The 7,425-nt window shown below is 48.1% G+C and overlaps 2 non-coding genes across 2 annotated transcripts; both read left to right on the top strand.

Moving 5' to 3' along the window:
- Positions 1-1,083: 1,083 nt before the first annotated feature.
- On the top strand, positions 1,084-3,007 carry LOC139997559 (small subunit ribosomal RNA). Its single transcript, XR_011802917.1, has one exon. It is a non-coding gene; the product is annotated as a small subunit ribosomal RNA (ribosomal RNA).
- A 2,833-nt stretch (positions 3,008-5,840) lies between these two features.
- On the top strand, positions 5,841-5,995 carry LOC139997557 (5.8S ribosomal RNA). The gene has a single exon (XR_011802915.1). It is a non-coding gene; the product is annotated as a 5.8S ribosomal RNA (ribosomal RNA).
- The last annotated feature ends 1,430 nt before the right edge of the window (positions 5,996-7,425 follow it).

Below are 7,425 nucleotides of genomic sequence, written 5' to 3'. Positions count from 1 at the left end.
TTGTCCGTATTCGTTAAAAGAGGTGGTTTACTGATGCGATTTTGAAAAAAAAAAAAAAATTAAATTTTTCGATAAAAACTCGTTTGAAATATTAAAATAAGCGGTGCGTTAAAATATCTCGACGATAGGATGTTTTCTAAGGGTAGTTTATTCGAAAAAAGTGGTCGAGCGTTTCAGAGACTAAGTCCGACGGTACGCTCTAACGGAGGTTTTACATGGTAAGCGCCCGGCCGCTGGCCCGGCCGGCGCCGACCGTCCGGCCGGCGCTTTGGTATCTATAAGAGACACGTCGAGTCGGACGGTCCGGACGGAACAGCGTCGAGCGCGTGGCTATTCTACGGCCTCGGTTGAGAATTCAGTCACCGCTCCTCGAGTCTTAGTGAACTTTTTTACTATTTCTCGACTGTTCCTTCGTTCTCGTATCGACTCTTTCTCTACACTGCTGCGCCGCGGGTCGCTGTCCTGGACGTAATGACCAAATAACGTGGCAAGGTTCCCCTTAGTCGGGAAGCTGGATCCTGTATGCTCGCACTAACTTTAAAAAAAGTTAGGGCAGTGTGCTTGTTACTAACTGAGTATCAATTCATGCTGGTTCGGCAGAGACCGTTCCAAAACTTATGTTATAGCGTACGCAGTACGTTTTAAACATACGAAAGGCTAATGGGGAGCGTACTACCTTTTAGGAAGTGCGTTCTTTCTGATTGGAGAATATCAAAAGAACGAACGAATATGTTTCTTACGAGGACGGTACGTTCAGCATGCAGTTTACGTGCTTTTTACCGCTAAGGCATATTCGTTCAACCAACAAACCATTCTTACAGAATGATCCTATGAACAGAATGATCTTAAAATATTCCACACAAACAATCAAACGAACGAAAGAAAGTAAAGAGAGAGTGGCGAAATGAGAGAGAGTAGTGGCGTTCGACGTTACAACGGGAATTAAAAGGGTGTCGTCGAACGTTCACTAAGAACGAAAAGTCTCGTCGTACGGTGTTACGGACCCACCTACGACACTCTGAGGCTATTTTAAAAAGAGAGTCTTTTGACTCTAATATATAATATATATATAAAATACAAAGTTCCCTGGTTGATCCTGCCAGTAGTCATATGCTTGTCTCAAAGATTAAGCCATGCATGTCTCAGTACATGCCGCATTAAGGTGAAACCGCGAATGGCTCATTAAATCAGTTATGGTTTCTTAGATCATACTTAAACTTACTTGGATAACTGTGGTAATTCTAGAGCTAATACATGCAAACAGATTCGTACCAGAGATGGTACGAATGCTTTTATTAGATCAAAACCAATCGGTGGCGGATGGCTCGTCCGTTCGTCCATCGTTTGTTTTGGTGACTCTGAATAACTTTGTGCTGATCGCATGGTCATCTAGCACCGGCGACGCATCTTTCAAATGTCTGCCTTATCAACTGTCGATGGTAGGTTCTGCGCCTACCATGGTTGTAACGGGTAACGGGGAATCAGGGTTCGATTCCGGAGAGGGAGCCTGAGAAACAGCTACCACATCCAAGGAAGGCAGCAGGCGCGCAAATTACCCACTCCCGGCACGGGGAGGTAGTGACGAAAAATAACGATACGGGACTCATCCGAGGCCCCGTAATCGGAATGAGTACACTTTAAATCCTTTAACGAGGACCAATTGGAGGGCAAGTCTGGTGCCAGCAGCCGCGGTAATTCCAGCTCCAATAGCGTATATTAAAGTTGTTGCGGTTAAAAAGCTCGTAGTTGAATCTGTGTGTCACAGTGTCGGTTCACCGCTCGCGGTGTTTAACTGGCATTATGTGGTACGTCCTATCGGTGGGCTTAGCTCCTCGCGGGGCGGTCCAACTAATATCCCATCGCGGTGCTCTTCACTGAGTGTCGAGGTGGGCCGATACGTTTACTTTGAACAAATTAGAGTGCTTAAAGCAGGCTACCTTCGCCTGAATACTGTGTGCATGGAATAATGGAATAGGACCTCGGTTCTATTTTGTTGGTTTTCGGAGCCCCGAGGTAATGATTAATAGGGACAGATGGGGGCATTCGTATTGCGACGTTAGAGGTGAAATTCTTGGATCGTCGCAAGACGGACAGAAGCGAAAGCATTTGCCAAAAATGTTTTCATTAATCAAGAACGAAAGTTAGAGGTTCGAAGGCGATCAGATACCGCCCTAGTTCTAACCATAAACGATGCCAGCCAGCGATCCGCCGAAGTTCCTCCGATGACTCGGCGGGCAGCTTCCGGGAAACCAAAGCTTTTGGGTTCCGGGGGAAGTATGGTTGCAAAGCTGAAACTTAAAGGAATTGACGGAAGGGCACCACCAGGAGTGGAGCCTGCGGCTTAATTTGACTCAACACGGGAAACCTCACCAGGCCCGGACACCGGAAGGATTGACAGATTGATAGCTCTTTCTTGATTCGGTGGGTGGTGGTGCATGGCCGTTCTTAGTTGGTGGAGCGATTTGTCTGGTTAATTCCGATAACGAACGAGACTCTAGCCTGCTAAATAGACGTAAATTATGGTATCTCGAAGGCCCCCGGCTTCGGTCGGCGGGTTTTTACTACCAACGTACAAACAAATCTTCTTAGAGGAACAGGCGGCTTCTAGCCGCACGAGATTGAGCAATAACAGGTCTGTGATGCCCTTAGATGTTCTGGGCCGCACGCGCGCTACACTGAAGGAATCAGCGTGTTTTCCCTGGCCGAAAGGCCCGGGTAACCCGCTGAACCTCCTTCGTGCTAGGGATTGGGGCTTGCAATTATTCCCCATGAACGAGGAATTCCCAGTAAGCGCGAGTCATAAGCTCGCGTTGATTACGTCCCTGCCCTTTGTACACACCGCCCGTCGCTACTACCGATTGAATGATTTAGTGAGGTCTTCGGACTGGTGCGCGGCCAATGTGATAAGCATTGCCGATGTTACCGGGAAGATGACCAAACTTGATCATTTAGAGGAAGTAAAAGTCGTAACAAGGTTTCCGTAGGTGAACCTGCGGAAGGATCATTAACGAAAAATACAAAAACACAAAGAATATATTTGACTTGAACACTGTATAATAAAATATATATAATATCGTCGGTAAGGAGCCGTACTCCTCCTATATCGACACAAAGTATATACGACGTATTAACAAGCTATATACTTTGACAAAAGCCAAATTTTTTACAATAAGGAGGTGGGAGACGCTCCAGTTACGAAACTATACGAAGAGTGTGGCACTCTCTCTCGATCATCGGGATGAAGAGATATACTTTTACACGAATAATTCGAGGCGCCTGCGTGAGGTCGTACACAGAAAGACCCGCCGTCTCCGAATAATATTATAACAAACGAAAAACTTAAAAATATTCTCGAGGCGCCTGCGTGAGGTCGTAAACAGAAAGACCCGCCGTCTCCGAATAATATAACACACGGAAAACTTAAAAAGATTCTCGAGGCGCTTGCGTGAGGTCGTACACAGAAAGACCCGCCGTCTCCGAATCCTATAACACGAAACCGCTACTATTAATAATAATAATAATAATAATAATAACGATATGTGAGGGAACTTGAGCTGAACACATATCGAAAAAACTAAAAGTTACAGTGGAAACCACGTGTAATGAGAAATGCGATCGAGGCGCCTGCGTGAGGTCGTACACAGAAAGACCCGCCGTCACGATCTCGTATTTCGTATTTGCATCGTGGAAATCCAACGAACGAACAATATAATATATAAACTAAAATCTCTAAAGTGCCTCGTGTCGGAGAGATCACTGCTCACACCTCTTCTATATTTCGTAGTTGCGTTGCGTAGGCCTCACCTCCTAGCAACGGGACATAAGGAAGACTGCTCTTTGGGATCGAACGAAGCGTCTATAACGAGTCGTCGACGAGAGCGAAAGAACGCGAATAGCGAGCCGCAGAAAAATAGGATACCGAATTATATATCTTCGAAGGTTCTCTTCGAAGATCCATGGATACCTATATCTGCGCGTCTCCAGCTATCTCGCGCGTCTCTCCAAACTCTCGTCGTTCCTCGAAACGTGCTTCCTACCCAAAGGGCGTTCGTTCTTCCTATGTCGTTTCGTTGTCGTTCGTTTCAACGGCGAACGATATACGATGTTCGACAAAACGAAACCACGTTGTACGTTCGTACTCGTGGATCGGGTAACCTAGAACGAAAACGCATTGCGTGGATGTTGGCCCGAAAAGATATATACCAGTGCGAGTGATGGTAAAGAGTATAACGATTCTTAACTAGACGAAGTTGGTTCGGAGGGGACCGCCGGCCGTCTCTCTATCCTCGCGAGTCTAATGCCTCGTTCCGTCGCTAGAGTTTTTCAAACTCTGCTTCTGGCTATCGGGAAGAATAGACCGCGCGCGAGGAAGAGGAACGACGACCGTGCGCGTCCCATCGATTTTTTTTATTTTTACCTGAACCACCGAAGTCGATTCAGAGGGGACCGCCGGCCGTCTCTCTATCCTCGTTGTCGTGAGTCATATGCCTCGTTCCGTCGCTAGAGTTTTTCAAACTCTGCTTCTGGCTATCGGGAAGAAACGACCGCGCGAGGAAGACGACGACGACGACCGTGCGCGTCCCATCGAATTTTTTTTTATTTTTACCTGATCGACGGAAGTTTCGTCCGGTTCGTCTCTTTTACCATCGTCTCGTCGACCCGTTCAGAGGGGACCGCCTGTCCATATCCTCGTTGTCGTGAGTCATATGCCTCGTTCCGTCGCTAGAGTTTTTCAAACTCTGCTTCTGGCTATCGGGAAGAAACGACCGCGCGAGGCCGATGGCTGCGAGTCCCATCGAATTTTTTTTAAACGCACGCACACACATACACCTGAACGGAGATGCGTTCCTTTTCGTCGCGATTTTTCGCGCTTTAGTCGTCGTTGTCGCCATCCGTTCGGAGGGGACCGCCGGCCGTCTCTCTATCCTCGTTGTCGAGAGTCTAATGCCTCGTTCCGTCGCTAGAGTTTTTCAAACTCTGCTTCTGGCTATCGGGAAGAAAAGACCGCGCGAGGAAGAGGAAGGACGACCGTGCGCGTCCCTTTCGAATTTTTTTTTATTTTTACCTGAGCGACCAAAGTGGATTCAGAGGGGACCGCCGGCCGTCTCTCTATCTTCGTTGTCGCGAGTCTAATGCCTCGTTCCGTCGCTAGAGTTTTTCAAACTCTGCTTCTGGCTATCGGGAAGAATAGACCGCGCGCGAGGAAGAGGAAGGACGACCGTGCGCGTCCCATCGATTTTTTTTATTTTTACCTGAACCACCGAAGTCGATTCAGAGGGGACCGCCGGCCGTGTCTGTATCCTCGTTGTCGAGAGTCTAATGCCTCGTTCCGTCGCTAGAGTTTTTCAAACTCTGCTTCTGGCTATCGGGAAGAAACGACCGCGCGAGGAAGACTACGACCGTGCGCGTCCCATCGATTTTTTTTTACCCGAACGATGGAGATGCATATCGGCTGTTTGCTTCGAATAACTGGACGAGAGGAACGAACATATATATATATCATGGGCTAGCCACCGTGCGCTTTCTTCGCGAGATCGTGTGCTGTACAGAGGATTCAGAATCGGGTGTTATATCCCCGTCGTTTCCTGACGAACGGAGCTTCGATCTCGTTGGTTGTTATATATTATAATGCACTTTACGCCCGGTCGGCGGGCTGCGTGTGTCGTCGCGCAGTCCGTCCGATTTCGTTTTCGAACGTATTTTCGTGTCGTCAATCATATGGCGACTTCCGCGCGTTCGATTCCCGTTGGTCGGACGTTTGTCGGATATCGGCTTCTTTCGAACCGAGAATAAGAGTACAAAAACCTGAGTACACAAACAAAAATCCATGCATAAACGATTACCCTGAACGGTGGATCACTTGGCTCGTGGGTCGATGAAGAACGCAGCTAATTGCGCGTCAACGTGTGAACTGCAGGACACATGAACATCGACATTTCGAACGCACATTGCGGTCCACGGATACAATTCCTGGACCACGCCTGGCTGAGGGTTGCTCACGTAAACCTAAGACTGCTTGCGTTGCGTATCGTTGCTCTCGGTCCGTATCTCTCTGTTCTTTCTTGCCTCGTCGACAGCCCGCCGTCGTTCGTTTTATCTTTAAACGAACGTTTCTGAGTCGGAGGACGAGCGCCAAGCAAAAGAATACGAATTAAAGAGCGGTCGAGGGCTCGTACGCGACGTACGAGCGATTGTTGGACGTTCGTCGGCGTTCGTCGCTGGATCGTGTGGAGACCGGCGTACGCATGCTCTCGATACAAATATATATGAAAAATCTATCGCGTTCACGGGAGACTCGCAAAACTACCTCCGTCTCTTCTCTGTCCCTTCTTGGCTTGACAACCCGCCGTCGTTCGTGTTTTACGAACGTTTCTGAGTCGGACGAAGCGCAAGAAGAAGGATACGAATTAAAAGAGCGCGGAGAGAACCGTCGTCGTCGACGCGGTTATCGAGATACACAGAGCGAGTTTTCTTCGTGGCCGATTTTTTTTTTCTTTTTGTATCAGCCTCTGCTACGTTTTGTTAGTCTTCGATAAGCACGAATGACCGCGCCCCCGACGTCGTCTTAAATGAATTTTTGGCGAGACTGAGAGAAAGCAAAAATATTTTTGAACAAAGTCAGTCGAGAGAGGAGAGAAAAGAGAACCAAGATATTAAAACCTAAACCTAAACTTGGTGGCGTAACGAAAAACTGTGTGCCTTAAAGAAACACAACCGTCTTTTCATCAAGATGTTTTTACTCGTACAGCCCCAGGGATCGAATACCCACTCCGTCTGTTCGTGCGGCAGAGATGTATTCTGCAGGCGCGAGACGACTGACGAGAAGACAACGAGGACCGTCGCATCGATGGGTCGTCGTTGCGTTTTTCATCCTCTGTGCTTTTTTCTGTTCTTCGCGAACCCAGAGAAAGCCGTAGATCCGGGAACGGACACACGAGATTTCTTCGAACGCTGATGACTTAGGGAGATGATCCCCAGCGTTGCGCGGAGATCGGAGAGTACGCGTACATGTATCGGGACGAATTTTTCCCCGTCGGTCGCGTATCTCTCTGCCCGCGCGCCTGGCCCAAAGCCACGTTCGTCGGAAATCAACGAAAAGTGTGTTACGATCTAGCGTGCGTCTACGATCGGCTATATTTAAGGGTGACGAAGAAGAGAAAAGCTCACGGTGTTGCGCAACGTTTCTGTACTCGATTTTAAGATGTGCATGTGAGTCCGTTACAAAGTTGTTCGGATCGTCGAAAATAGTCGTTTTCGTCGTCGTGCGAAAGAGAATAATCTCTGACATTGGCACGGAGAGATCGCGCAGAGGAAGAGAACGATCCTCTTTGGCGAGGCTCGAGAAAGACTAACGAAACTTGATTAGAGACGAGGTATACACGCGCCGTACGTACGACGTACGCGCGTGTGATTTTTTTTTGCTTT

The sequence above is a fragment of the Bombus fervidus genome, unplaced genomic scaffold, assembly GCF_041682495.2.
Source record: "Bombus fervidus isolate BK054 unplaced genomic scaffold, iyBomFerv1 scaffold0109, whole genome shotgun sequence".
In the NCBI taxonomy this organism is placed as follows: domain Eukaryota; kingdom Metazoa; phylum Arthropoda; class Insecta; order Hymenoptera; family Apidae; genus Bombus; species Bombus fervidus.
The sequence above is the reverse complement of the archived record's forward strand: the minus strand, read 5'-3'. Positions and strand labels throughout refer to the sequence as shown.